This window comes from Nerophis lumbriciformis, linkage group LG24 (assembly GCF_033978685.3).
Source record: "Nerophis lumbriciformis linkage group LG24, RoL_Nlum_v2.1, whole genome shotgun sequence".
Taxonomy (NCBI): domain Eukaryota; kingdom Metazoa; phylum Chordata; class Actinopteri; order Syngnathiformes; family Syngnathidae; genus Nerophis; species Nerophis lumbriciformis.
In genome coordinates, this window is record NC_084571.2 from 23,474,952 (window position 1) to 23,488,425 (window position 13,474).

Consider the following 13,474-nt stretch of genomic DNA (forward strand, 5'->3'; position numbering starts at 1 on the left):
TGTTGTGTTTATACTCTAAGTATTGTACTCATTAGAGGCCTACTGAAATGAATTTTTTTTATTTAAACTGGGATAGCAGATCCATTCTATGTGTCACACTTGATCATTTCGCGATATTGCCATATTTTTGCTGAAAGGATTTAGTATAGAACATCGACGATAAAGTTCGCAACTTTTGGTCGCTGATTAAAAAAAAAGCCTTGCCTGTACCGGAAGTAGCGTGACGTCACAAGTTGAAAGTCTCCTCACATTTCCCCATTATTTACACCAGCAGCGAGAGCGATTCGGACCGAGAAAGCGACGATTACCCCATTAATTTGAGCGAGGATGAAAGATTCGTGGATGAATAACGTGAGAGTGAAGGACAAGAGTGCAGTGCAGGACGCATCTTTTTTCGCTCTGACCGTAACTTAGGTACAAGGGCTCATTGGATTCCACACTCTCTCCTTTTTCTATTGTGGATAACAGATTTGTATTTTAAACCACCTCGGATACTATATTCTCTTGAAAATGAGAGTCGAGAACGCGAAATGGACATTCACAGTGACTTTTATCTCCACGACAATACATCAGCGAAGCAGTTTAGCTACGGAGCTAAAGTGATAGCATCGTGCTTAACTGCAGATAGAAACAAAATAAATAAGCCCCTGACTGGAAGGATAGACAGAATATCAACAATACTACCAAACTCTGGACCTGTAACCACACGGTTAATGCTGTACCGCCTGACGAAACCTAGCAATGCTGTTGCTAACGACGCCATTAAAGCTAACTTAGCTACGGGACCTCGATAGAGCTGTGCTAATAACATTAGCTCTCCACCTACGCCAGCTCTCATCTGCTCATCAACACCAGTGCTCACCTGCGTTCCAGCGATCGACGGCGCGACAAAAGACTTCACCCGATCATCGATGCGGTCGGCGGCTAGCGTCGGATAGCGCGTCTGCTATCCAAGTCAAAGTCCTCCCGATTGTGTTGCTGTAGCCAGACGCTAATACACCGATCGCACCTACAGGTTTCTTCTTTGCAGTCTCCATTGTTCATTAAACAAATTGCAAAAGATTCACCAACACAGATGTCCAGAATACTGTGGAATTTAGCGATGAAAAAAGACGATTTAAGCTGGCGACCGACCTATTCCAAAATGTCTGATTCAACTACTGACGTCACGCGCATACGTCATCATACCTAGACGTTTTCAACCGGAAGTTTCCCGGGAAATTTAAAATTGCACTTTATGAGTTAACCCGGCCGTATTGGCATGTGTTGCAATGTTAAGATTTCATCATTGATATATAAACTATCAGACTGCGTGGTCGGTAGTAGTGGGTTTCAGTAGGCCTTTAAATCAGCTGTTTGAGTATAATATTCATCTTATTTGTAGTTTTTATCACCTAATTTGGAGGTGTTGAAATCGCCATGTAAAGTTTCTAACACTAATAGTAGCCTGTCTATGGCAATTTCAGTGTAAATTAGCATCAGGCTAGCGCCTTTTGGAAGAGTAGAGCCTTACTTTATGTTTGAGCATTTTTTACCAAGCATTATTGTTGGTGTTGAAAATTGCAACTTTGCTTTGAGGGGGTTTGGCTGAGTCCGTCCTGAGTCTTTCTTTTGAGTGATTGACGCAACCGGATGTGACGTCACGTGCAACAAAAGATATCAAAATATGGCACAGTTTGATTTTACATGAATCGATACCTTGTAGTACCGACATTCCATACCCATCCCCAGTTCCCTGGGCCTTTTGCTTTGCTTTGCACCCAAACATGCAACTTTCCCCTGTGCTTCCTGTGCACTTCCCTGCTGAACTAATCCTTATTTTTGTTATACATAAATACATTGTACCCGCACTTCTCCTGTCGTCTCTGCACCCTGGGGTCCAGGCCAACAGCGCCACACCAAAACGTAACACCAATCCCCTTGAACTCTCTGAATATTACCAGTTAATGAAACACCAAAACTATTTGGAATTGACGAATGAAACCGAAAAATAATAAATAATAATAATTAAAAAAAAAAAAAAATGATATCAATATTTTTAAAATTCTGTGATGAAATAAAGCTGCAAACTTCGAAGAGCAAGGGGTGACTGTGGTCCCCACACTACAAAGGGGTCCCCACAAGGTTTAATTTAAACATTGTAACACACACACACACACACACACACACACACACACACACACACACACACACACAAGTTCATTCCTCTTTTTAGAAAGCGATAATGATGCATGTTTCCCATCTGAAAGAAGTCATTAATGGCTGACCCAGATTTAAATGAAGGATATCAAAGTGCCGCCTCCCTCCTGCCCACTCATGGGCATCACCTCGTTAAGGCGGCAGAAACATGAATTAATCATGCGTCCACACAGCACTACAACTTAAACAGCACATACATAACACTCCTTAAAAAGGGCCAAAAATGCATTTTTATTATTTGTTGTTAGTATTCATGCCCAGTAAACCCAAGAAAATAAACACATTTTCACCTGAATATGTCTGAATAATGTGCTTAGTTTTGTAGTTTTCAAGTAAAGTGAAGACTATTTATGGATGAATGTTTTTAAGACCGTACATTTTTTTTAAATCATGTTTTCCATATCAGTGAAAGAACGACTGGTGGATTACAATTAAAACTTTTAAGAACAATTTAGAGCAGGGCAAATATTTTGACTCGGGGGCCACATTGAGAGAAAAAAATTTGTCTGGGGTGGCCAATGTGTATGTGTGTATAAACGATATATACACATTTAGCTGTAAAAATCTGCTGTACAGTATGTTAGTTTGGGTTCGTTTTTCAGGAACACTAATACCAAAAGTCACAATGTCCGATGACAGACCACCTCAAAAAAACTGAATGGAATTTTACAGTTTTTTACTGAATGGGACACCCAAAATGTACATAAAAATAAAGAAAGTGGGATTTACAATATTAACAAAGAACAATAAAACACAGAATATTTACAACGTATGAACGTCGCTCCTCTTTTACGTGGGATTTACAATAATAACTATGAACAGTAAAACACTGAATATTAACAACATATGAACATCGCTCCTCTTTTACGTGGGATTTACAATATTTACTATGAACAATAAAACACTGAATATTAACAAAATATGAACGTTGCTCCTCTTTTTTGTGGGATTTACAATATTAACTATGAACAATAAAACACAGAATATTACCAACATATGAACGTCGCTCCTCTTTTATGTGGAATTTACAAAATTAACTATGAACAATAAAACACAGAATATTAACAACATATGAACGTCGCTCCTCTTTTACGTGGCATTTACAATATGAACTTTTGAACAATAAAACACTGAATATTAACAACATATGAACGTCACTCCTCTTTTACCTGGGATTTACAATATTAACTATGAACAATAAAACACTGAATATTACCAACATATGAACGTCGCTCCTCTTTTACGTGAAATTTACAATATTAACTATGAACAATAAAACACTGAATATTAACAACATATGAACGTCACTTCTCTTTTACGTGGGATTTACAATAATAACTATGAACAATAAAACACTGGATATTAACAACATATGAACGTTACTCCTCTTTTACGTGGGATTTACAATAATAATTATGAACAATAAAACACTAAATATTAACCACAAATGAACATCGCTCCTCTTTTACGTGGGAATAACAATATTTACTATGAACAATAAAACACTGAATATTAACAACATATGAATGTCGCTCTTTTGTGGGATTTACAATATTAAAACTATGAACAATAAAACACTCAATATTAACAACATATGAACGTCGCTCCTCTTGTATGTGGGATTTACAATATTAACTATGAACAATAAAACACTGAATATTAACAACATATGAAAGTCGCTCCTCTTTAATGTGGGATTTACAATATTAACTATGAACAATAAAACACTGAATATTTACAACATATGAACGTCACTCCTCTTTTACGTGGGATTTACAATATTAATTATGAACAATAAAACACTAAATATTAACCACAAATGAACATCGCTCCTCTTTTACGTGGGAATAACAATATTTACTATGAACAATAAAACACTGAATATTAACAAAATATAAATGTTGCTCCTCTTTTATGTGGGATTTACAATATTAACTATGAACAATAAAACACTGAATATTACCAACATATGAACATCGCTCCTCTTTTACGTGGGATTTACAATATTAACTATGAACAATAAAACACTGAATATTAACAACATATGAACATTGTTGCTCTTTTACGTGGGATTTACAATATTAACTATGAACAATAAAACACTAAATATTAACCACAAATGAACATCGCTCCTCTTTTACGTGGGATTTACAATATTTACTATGAACAATAAAACACTGAATATTAACAACATATGAACGTTGCTCTTCTTTTACGTGGGATTTACAATATTAACTATGAACAATAAAACACTGAATATTAACAACATATAAACGTTGCTCCTCTTTTACGTGGAATTTACAATATTAACTATGAACAGTAAAACACTGGATATTAACAACATATGAACATCCCTCCTCTTTACGTGGGATTTACAATATTTACTATGAACAATAAAACACAGAATATTAACAACATATGAACGTCGCTCCTCTTTTACGTGGGATTTACAATATGAACTTTTGAACAATAAAACACTGAATATTACCAACATATGAACGTCGCTCCTCTTTTATGTGGAATTTACAATATTAACTATGAACAATAAAACACTGAATATTAACAACATATGAACGTCGCTCCTCTTTTACGTGGGATTTACAATAATAACTATGAACAGTAAAACACTGTATATTAACAACATATGAATGTCGCTCTTTTGTGGGATTTACAATATTAACTATGAACAATAAAACACTAAATATTAACAACATATGAATGTCGCTCCTCTTTTATGTGGTATTTACAATATTAATAATGAACAATAAAACACTGAATATTAACAGCATATGAACATCGCTCATCTTTTACGTGGGATTTACAATAATAACTTTGAACAGTAAAACAATGGATATTAACAACATATGAACGTCACTCTTTTGTGGAATTTACAATATTAACTATGAACACTAAAACACTGAATATAGGATAGGACTTTAGGATAAGACTATATTGTCATTGCACAGGTACAACGAAACTTTGTTTTCAGCACAAACCCGTTCAAGATTAGACAAACAAACAGTGTACAGGATTACAGAACAGGAACGCTGATGGGTCGCCACAAGGCGCCCCGTAAAAGATGGAAAAATGGTAAAGCGCTGGGGAAGAAGATGAGTAAAAAAATACTATCTAGACTGGGCTCCTAAGGGGGCCTAGTCTGGAGTGAGAAAAAACCTCCATGCCATGCACACATAGACATGTTACATTTAATCACGACAACTCGCAACAGAGGGGGCGGGGGAGTTGAGAGAGTCGACTGCTGCTATAAAGCGCTGCCAGCCGTCCATCACCCCAAAGGGGAATCAAGCGGTGGTGAAGGCGTGGGGTGGGCGTGGGGGTGTGGGTGTGGGTGGGGGTTGGAAGTGGGTGTGTGTGTGTGTGTATATGCCCATTGTATTGGGTGTGTTGATGTAGTGTCCATAGGCCTGGGGCCGTTCTGCATGCAAGCAAAAGTTTGACTCCAGTTGTCGTTGAGGAGGGAGAGAGGTCAAAACGTGGGATGTTTTCAGAACAGCCTGCTCCAGTTGTTACATCAAGGCCATTCGAGGGAGTCAAATTGTAGATTAGGATTTAGTTTTTCCGCGAACAGACATTACAATGGCTTGTCTGTTCTATTCCATGCCGGCCCTCATATCCAATTTTTCCCTTTCAACCAGCTTTTCCATGATGTGATCCATCTTGCGATTCAGTTCAGAAATCGCCACAGTCTGTGATCCCACAGCCCGGCCCAAATCTTTCATTGCGACGAACAGCCTTTGGGCTCCTTGAGTGGCTGCCATCGTCTTACAAATTTGACGATACACCAGAGCAATGCCCAGCCCAATCAGCAGGTGGCCCGCGATCACGGTTCCAAATAGGTAGATGTCTTCCACGTCCTCGATGGAAAGGATTGAGAGGCACATGATTCTCCATTCATCTCAGGAATCTCTCACGTACCCCACAGCAATGGTTCCATCAGGGCAGCCAGGCTCCCCAGAACCTCTTTTCCTCGTCGAAAAGATTTTGTCAATTGAGTCGAGAGTCCAGCTGATCATTTCCATGTCTGATGTTTAGATTTGGAGGACAGCGCAAAGAAAGAGGCTTCAAAAAAAGTGTAGACAGGAGAAAACAAAGAGAGCAAGCATACCAACATATGAACATCGCTCCTCTTTTATGTGAAATTTACAATAATAACTATGAACAGTATGTTGGATATTAACAACATATGAATGTCGCTCTTTTGTGGGATTTACAATATTAACTATGAACAGTAAAACACTGGATATTAACAACATATGAACATCGCTCCTCTTTGATATGGGATTTACAATATTAACTATGAACAATAAAACACTAAATATTAACCACAAATGAACATCGCTCCTCTTTTACGTGACATTTACAATATTTACTATGAACAATAAAACACAGAATATTAACAACATATGAACGTCGCTCCTCTTTTACGTGGGATTTACAATATGAACTTTTGAACAATAAAACACATAATATAAACATCATATGGGGACGGCGTGGCGCAGTTGGAGAGTGGCCGTGCCAGCAACCTGAGGGTTCCTAGTTCAATCCCCACCTTCTACCAACCTCGTCACGTCTGTTGTGTCCTTGAGCAAGACACTTCACCCTTGCTCCTGATGGGTCTTAGTTAGGGCCTTGCACGGCAGCTCCCTCCATCAGTGTCTGAATGTGTGTGAATGTGTGTGTGAATGGGTGAATGTGGAAATAGTGTCAAAGCGCTTTGAGTACCTTGAAGGTAGAAAAGCGCTATACAAGTATAACCCATTTACCATTTACCATATGAACGTTGCTCCTCTTTTACGTGGGATATACAATATGAACTTTTGAACAATAACACACTGAATATTACCAACATATGAACGTCGCTCCTCTTTTACGTGGGATTTACAATATTAACTATGAACAGTAAAACACTAAATATTAACAACATATGAACATCACTCCTGTTTTACGTGGGATATACAATATTAACTATGAACAATAAAACAATAATTGACAACAATACGATTAATTAATTTGATGTTATTTGGAAAAAAAAAGCATCAAAACGTAGCAAATTTTGCCCAAAATTATTTTTAGGCCGGGACAATCACAAAAAAAATCTTGCAATATAATAAATGATAAATGATAAATGGGTTGTACTTGTATAGCGCTTTTCTACCTTCAAGGTACTCAAAGCGCTTTGACACTAATTCCACATTTACCCATTCACACACACATTCACACACTGATGGAGGGAGCTGCCATGCAAGGCACTAACCAGCACCCATCAGGAGCAAGGGTGAAGTGTCTTGCTCAGGACACAACGGACATGACGAGGTCGGTACTAGGTGGGGATTGAACCAGGGACCCTCGGGTCGCGCACGGCCATTCTTCCACTGCGCCACGCCGCCCCTAATGCTGTAAATGTCCAAGAATCTTCCTTTTTTTTAATACATTTCAACAATTTTTTATTTTATTACCAGGCACTAAATCAAATAAAAGCCAATGGTGCCGGGTTACGGTACCGGCGTTGCGCGTCATGTCACGCCTGGGTTTTGACTCATTTTGACCCTTGGCGATCACTCCAGCAGCACCTAGAGCAAACTCCGCCAAACTACCTCTCGGTAATGTTGCAATTTTTAGTGCAAACGGAAAAAATTTACTCAAAAAAACACTCCGACAAAAGTAAAGCAAAGCCCCATTTTTCCGAAAAATGTGCTAGCTTGATGCTAATATGCATTAGTTTTGCTATTGGCATGCTTCCACAGTTTTACATGGCAATTTTAACACCTCCAGATTTGGTAATTAAAACTATAATTAAGGTGCACGTTACAATCCAACAGAGGGTGCGTAATAAGTGCGGTACTTACATTATTCACACTTTTTTGGGTGCAACAAAAGACTAGATTCAGTAAAGACTGAACTGACGAGCCAAAAAACTACACACTACTGCCAGACTTGCAACTGTCATTGAGACTCAGAAATTTGATAACAAAACAAGATACTGTCGATTAAGGTTGTATTTTTTTTTGCCTAATTCCTGTGAGAATCCTGCGTTTGACCAGAGCATTAAGAAATGGGACTATGCAGGACGAGCAACACTGTGCTCAAACAACCACCAAGTAGCACCAGTGAGAAGATAATACTGTATCATCTCTTTCTCTTTCAGACTTATCAGGTCAGTCACGCATCTTTGAGTGAGGGACGAGGCAAAAACTAAGCCGAGCCACTGAATAACGACCGGACTGCAGTTATCATAATCAGCTCATTTTTAAATGTTGCAATAACAAATGAGATCCTGTCATCAAAAATAATTTATATTTCACTACATTAGTGAAAACTGGAGTACCGGTATCGATTCCCAGGCACCAGGAATTGGTACCATATCGGTTCAAATGTGAACGGTACCCATCCCTATGAGCAGCATTGGTCACGGAAGGTCGCTGAAAGAACAATAAAGACGCTTGAACGGCCATCTTGCACTCATAAGGCCTGTTGGTTTAATCCTCCTCTTATTTGTAGGATGACAGAGCTGCAAGGTATCAAACACGAGAGCGGGGCTGCACCTTTCCTTTGAAGAGCCCTTTTGGAGAGCGCTAACAGGAGTATCTCTCACTGTAATGGCGCCGCATTATGGTCATCATGCACAGTCCTCACTCCAACAATACACTGACACCAGTAAGCTTGAAAAAAGGAAAGAGTAGTATATTTATAGCTGGAATTCACTGAAATTTAAGTATTTCTTATATATATATATATATATATATTAGGGCTGTGAATCTTTGGGTGTCCCACGATTCGATTCAACATCGATTCTTGGGGTCACGATTCGATTCAAAATCGATTTTTTTTTTCAACTCAACACGATTCTCGATTCAAAAACAATTTTTTTTCCCGATTCAAAACGATTCTCTATTCATTCAATACATAGGATTTCAGCAGGATCTACCCCAGTCTGCTGACATGCAAGCAGAGTAGTAGATTTTTGTAAAAAGCTTTTATAATTGTAAAGGACAATGTTTTATCAACTGATTGCAAAAATGTAAATTTGTTTTAACTATTAAATGAACCAAAAATATGACTTATTTTATCTTTGTGAAAATATTGGACACAGTGTTGTCAAGCTTATGAGATGCGATGCAAGTGTAAGCCACTGTGACACTATTGTTCTTTTTTATTTTTTTTATATATGAATGTCTAATGATAATGTCAATGAGGGATTTTTAATCACTGCTATGTTGAAATTGTAAGTAATATTGATACTGTTGTTGATAATATTCATTTTTATCTCACTACTTTTGGTTTGTTCCGTGTTTGTGTCTCCTCTCAATTGCTCTGTTTATTGCAGTTCTGAGTGTTGCTGGGTCGGGTTTGGTTTTGGAATTGGATTGCATTGTTATGGTATTGCTGTGTATTGTTTTGTTGGATTGATTAATTTAAAAAAAAAAAAAAAAAAGACAAATCAAAAATCAAAAAAAAAAAAATCGATTTTTTAAAAATGAGAATTGATTCTGAATCGCACAACGTGAGAATCGCGATTCGAATTCGAATCAATTTTCTCCCACACCCCTAATATATTTATATATATATATATATATATATATATATATATATATATATATATATACATATATATATATATATATATATATATATATATATAAAATAAATACTTGATTTTCAGTGAATTCTAGCTATATATATATACTGTATGTATTTTATTATATATATATATATATATATATATATTTATATATATATATATATATATATATACACATATATATATATATATATATGTGTATATATATATATATATATATATATATATATATATATATATATATATATATATATATATATATATATATATATATATATATAAATAAAATAAATACTTGAATTTCAGTGTTCATTTATTTACACATATACACACATAACACTGCTCTCTACTCATTGTTGTATTTGAAAGTGCAATGCTTTGCAGCCAGTAGCACAGCCTTTGAAGGAGCATAGGTATGGGCAGTGTAATATTCTGGGTTGGAGTCAATAACCAGGTGAGGTGATGAAGTTACGTCTCTTTACTTCATACTTCAGAACCGACTCCCGCACTTGCCGTCAGGGTGCACAATACAACGTAAACTGTTGGCCAACCAAAAAGTAACCACAGAACACTATAGTGTTCTGTGGTTACTTTTTGGTTGGCCAAGCGGACGTGACGACAGGCTGTCCTCACTCAGGTCCGCATGGACCTGGAGGGGGCGTGTCTTAAGTCCGGCTGTAAATCGGGAGAAATTCGGAAGAGAATGGTTGTCCCGGGAGATTTTCTGGAGAGGCACTGAAATTCAGGAGTCTCCCGGAAAATTCGGGAGGGTTGGCAAGTATGGTGTTAACACAACACTTTTCTTCACAACTAGGGATGTCATTTATGATGAGATGAATAACATCCCCCACCCCCTTTATTTCCCATCAAGTTCAAGACATTTAACAATATTATTCTTCCTAATTGAACCGTTTCTTAAACTGTTCATCCATCCATCCATCGTCTTCCGCTTATCCGAGGTCGGGTCGCGGGAGCAGCAGCCTAAGCAGGGAAGCCCAGATTTCCCTCTCCCCAGCCACTTCGTCCAGCTCTTCCTGTGGGACCCCGAAGCATTCCCAGGCCAGCCGGGAGACATAGTCTTCCCAACGTGTCCTGGGTCTTCCCCGCGGCCTCCTACCGGTCGGACGTGCCCTAAACACCTCCCTCGGGAGGCGTTCCGGTGGCATCCTGACCAGATGCCCGAACCACCTCATCTGGCTCCTCTCGATGTGGAGGAGCAGCGGCTTTACTTTGAGCTCCCCCCGGATGGCAGAGCTTCTCACGCTATATCTAAGGGAGAGCCCCGCCACCCGGCGGAGGAAACTCATTTCGGCCGCTTGTACCCGTGATCTTGTCCTTTCGGTCATAACCCAAAGCTCATGACCATAGGTGAGGATAGGAACGTAGATCGACCGGTAAATTGAGAGCTTTGCCTTCCGGCTCAGCACCTTCTTCACCACAACGGATCGATACAGCGTCCGCATTACTGAAGACGCCGCACCGATCCGCCTGTCGATCTCACGATCCACTCTTCCCTCACTCGTGAACAAGACTTCGAGGTACTTGAACTCCTCTGGATTATATTAATACATTGTTTCACTTCTTTACTTAATCCATTCCATAATCTAATTTCACATACTGATATGCTAAAGGTTCTCAAAACCCATGATTTTTATGTTTAAATGATCAAAATGAGCTAAAATACTAGCATAAAACATTAGTATGCTAATGTTATCATGATAACATCGGAAAAGTGAGCATACTTCTGGGATAACGGCAAATATCAAAACCATGAATTTTAGGTTTCATTGATTAAATGAGCTAAAATGCTAGCATTAAAAACATTAGCATGCTAATGTTAGCACGATAACATCGAAAAAGTTAGCATACTTCTAAAATAGCACTAAATATCAAATCCATGATATTTAGTCTGAATGAATAAAAATAGTTAAAATGCTAGCATAAAACATTAGCATGCTAATGTTAGCATGATAACATCGAAAAAGTTTGCATTCTTTTAAGATAACACTAAGGATCAAATCCATGATATTTAGGTCTGAATCAATAAAAATAGTTAACATGCTAGCATAAAACATTAGCATGCTAATGTTAGCATGATAACATCGAAAAAGTTAGCATACTTCTTCTAAGATAGCACAAAAGATCAAATCCATGATATTAAGGTCTGAATGAATACAAATAGTTAAAATGCTAGCATAAAACATTAGCATGCTAATGTTAGCATGATGACATCGAAAAAGTTAGCATACTTCTAAGATAGCACAAAGGATCAAATCCATGATATTTAGGTCTGACTGAATAAAAACAGTTAAAATGCTAGCAGAAAACATTAGCATGCTAATGTTAGCATGATAACATCAAAAAAGTTAACATACATCTAAGACAGCACTAAGGATCAAATCCATTATATTTAAGTCTAAATTAATAAAAAATAGTTAAAATGCTTGCATAAAACACTAGCATGCTAACACAGGAAAAATTAGCATACTTCTAAGATAGCACTAAGGATCAAATCCATGATATTTGGTCTGAATGAATAAAAATGGTTAAAATGCTTGCATAAAACACTAGCATGCTATTGTTATCATTACATCGAAAAAGTTAGCATACTTCTACTAAGATAGCACAAAGGATCAAATCAATGATAAAGGTCTGAATGAATAAAAATAGTTAAAATGCTAGCATAAAACATTAGCATGCTAATGTTAGCATGATAACATCGAAAAAGTTAGCATACTTCTAAGATAGCACTAAGGATCAAATCCATGATATTTAGGTCTGAATGAATAAAAATAGTTAAAATGCTAGCATAAAACATTAGCATGCTTATGTTAGCATGATAACATCGAAAACGTTAGCATACTTCTACTAAGATAGCACAAAGGATCAAATCCATGATATTAAGGTCTGAATGAATAAAAATAGTAAAATGCTAGCATAAAACATCAGCATGCTAATGTTAGCATGATAACATCGAAAACGTTAGCATACTTCTTCTAAGATAGCACAAAGGATCAAATCCATGATATTAAGGTCTGAATGAATAAAAATAGTAAAATGCTAGCATAAAACATTAGCATGCTAATGTTAGCATAATAGCATCAAAAAAGTTAGCATACTTCTAAGATAGCACAAAGGATCAAATCAATGATTTTTAAGTTTAAATGATTAAAATTAGCTAACACGCTAGCATAAAACATTAGCATGCTAACACTAGCATGATGACATCAGACACGTTAGCACAATTCTAATATTCTTACAAGTTGTGAGAGCAAAAAATGGAGTCTTACACTCAAAAAATCCACACAATAATTTAATAAAATCAACTACAGGCTAGGAAAAAAAAGAAAAGAAAGGCAATTCTACAGAAGAAAGAAAGCAGTTAGCTTCTTAAATAATGACATGTTTACAGTTATTGTACAGTCTCATCAGCAGTTGAGTCAGTCACGCTAGATGTGTCAGGTATTAATATTCAAGGTGAGGTCATCCTATAGAGCAGTGGTCGCCAACCTTTTTGTAGCTGCGGACCAGTCAACGATTGCAAATTGTCCCACGGACAGGGGGGGGAGGGTTATGGGAATGGGGGGGGGGGTTATGTTTTTTGTTTTTTTTTGTCATAAAGAAATACAGTCATGTGTGCTTACGGACTGTATCCCTGCAGACTGTATTGGTCTA